This window comes from Piliocolobus tephrosceles, chromosome 19 (assembly GCF_002776525.5).
Source record: "Piliocolobus tephrosceles isolate RC106 chromosome 19, ASM277652v3, whole genome shotgun sequence".
NCBI classification, from domain to species: Eukaryota; Metazoa; Chordata; class Mammalia; order Primates; family Cercopithecidae; genus Piliocolobus; species Piliocolobus tephrosceles.
Window position 1 is genome coordinate 48,246,574 of NC_045452.1, and position 2,848 is coordinate 48,249,421.

Below are 2,848 nucleotides of genomic sequence, written 5' to 3' on the forward strand. Positions count from 1 at the left end.
GAAAAAACTTTAATTCAACATAGGATGGGATATGTGGTTTGAATATGTTTTCTGGTGTAAATACGTTTACAGTGGTCATATTTTTGTTTATATTTTACAAGAAAAATAATACTTTAAATTTAGTAAAATGAAGACTGACTTTAAAATATTACCAAAAGATGTTAACCCTGAGTTATCTGAAAGGAGAAATTGGTGATGTCCAGGTAAATTTAATTTATATATTAGTATCCATAGCCCAATAATAAAATCAAACCAATCTACTTTGGATCTTAAATAATAAATACAGAATGACTGTATGTATTGAACTATAATTGCATATGTGCTTACTTTGAAATTCAATTAAAAAGTTAATTGAATATTCACACAAACATATGTGACTATGCACATATATTTTTATATCTTGCTATTCTCTTTAATTTTATCTCATCTCTAGAACCATGTTTTTCAACATGTGGTGCCTGGACCAGCACTGAGATTAGCATTAACCTGGAACATTTTCAGAAAGCAAATTTTCACGCTGCCCTCTTTCCTCCTCCCCCATCGAGAGCTGCAAGGTCAGCGATATGTGTTTTATGAAGAACACATAAATCTCCTTCCAGGAGATTCAGTGTGTGATATGCCTGTAAAACACTGCTTAGACTATTAAGTGTATTGATTCATCAAACAAATATGGAATTGTTTCATGAACCACTTTTATGAGTTAGATTTGGGATTAATGAAAGAAAACAATGATTTTTAACATGCATTTATATTGTATTTTATGATTTCACTGTTTCTAATTAGAGCTTCAGAAAATCTCAGGAATTAGACGAGGTAGTTACATCTTCTGTACAACTTTGCAATTGAGGCACAGAATGTGGTGTTAGTATCAAAAGTTAGACAAACAATATGTAAATTTCAGACCACAGTTCAAATCTGATTTTACTAGTGTGGTCCTTCCATTATATTACCTATTAACCAAATTACACTCTAATAAGTGTTAAAACCAGAAATGTAAGCAAGTCTATGTAAGGTTGGGTTATATTCTTGAATGTCTTATACAATTTATTGAAGAAAATAAAAAAAAACATTAGTAAATTCTTCACTGTTAAGGTCAACACTTTTCTCTTCTACCTAATGTTAGATACAGCCTCAATAGGATTCTTTTTATGATTCGAATCCCTGTACTACAGTGGATTTAAGTAGGATAAATAATCAATACAGGGTTAAATGAAAATCTGAATATAGTCTTTTCATTAACTCTTCCAACATATACAACGAGCTCCATGTTATCTTCTGTTATACTTTTCTGAACAAGTGAGTATTTTAAAGTATTAGGTGGCCGGGTGCTGTGGCTCATGCCTGTAATCCCAGCACCTTGGGAGGCTGAGGCAGGCAGATCACAAGGTCAGGAGCTCAAGACCATCCTGGCTAACATGGTGAAACCGTGATTCCACTAAAAATACAAAAAATTAGCTGAGTGTGGTGGCATACACCTGTAGTTCCATCTACTCGGGAGGCTTAGGAAGGAGAATCACTTGAACCTCAGAGGCGGAGGTTGTAGTGAGCCAGGATCACACCACTGCACTCTAGCCTGGGTGACAGAGCGAGACTCCATCCGCCCCTCTCCCCCCAAAAAAGAATTAGGTAAACATTTTGAATAATTGTGTGTGTTTGTTTTTAATTGTACTTTAAGTTCTAGGGTATATGTGTGCTTTTCATTGTGGAAATATTGGCTAGCCATTTTTTGGTTTGTGGATTTACATCCCTGATGTATAGATTGAATTATTTCGGATCCAAGGGTGCTGTCTAGAGACTATATAACTTATTTTCGCAGCTCCTACCCACTTCTAGAAATTGCTAATCAGCTTATTGCCAATCAGCCTTGGTCAGATTACTTATTTTATAAATAATTTGTGCAGATTTAAAATTTCTGAGTTTTTCTCTTTGATTTTTGAAGGGCACTTTTAACTGATATAAAATTCTAGGTTAAGTATTTTTCTTTTTCAGATTTTTAAAGCTATCATTCCATTTCTTTTCTGACTTTTAATATTTATGTTGAAAATTAGCTGTAATTCTTATTACTCTTCCCCTAAAAAATGTGTAGTTTATAAAATTCTGGATACTTTTAAGATCTTTTCTTTATTTCATTTTCATCAATTAATTATTATATGCCTGAGTCTGAATTTCTCTGTGTTTACTCTGATTTAAGAATCCTAACATTCTTGGATCTGTGGGTTGAAGGGATTTTTGTTGTTGTTGTTGTTACTTCCTCGCTGTTGTAGTATTTTTGTGAAAAGCACAATATTTTGACTAATAGCTCTTCTATGCTTTCTTCTGCTCCTCTTCTGCTAGGATTTCTGTTAGATAATCTTTCAATTGCTCAATGTTTTTCAGCAAATCTTTAGTAACTTACTCCATCTTATTTTGCATTCTCAATTTCTTTGTGTACTTAATCTTTTCTAAAAAAATTTATTTTCAAGTTGATTTATCTTTATTACTGTTTTGCCAAATATTTTCTTCATTCTATCTGATAAATTTTATTTTAAAATTTTATCTATTTGGGGATATTCATCAGATTACTTTTTATTTTTATGTCATAGTCATTTTACAGTCAATGCTTGGTAATTCTAATGTTTGTAGTAAATGTGAATTTTCTTCTATTAAATGTTTTCCTTTGATTAGATAAATTTACTTGCTTTTTCTTTTGTAATGTTTTATTGCATTATAGACATAATATAGAAAAGCTGTGGCTTGTGGCATATAAATATTACTACTTACACAGGCATTTGTTTGTGTGCATGCATACATATACACAAATATACATATGCAAATATTTTTATCATTTTCCAGAGAATATAATCCCTTC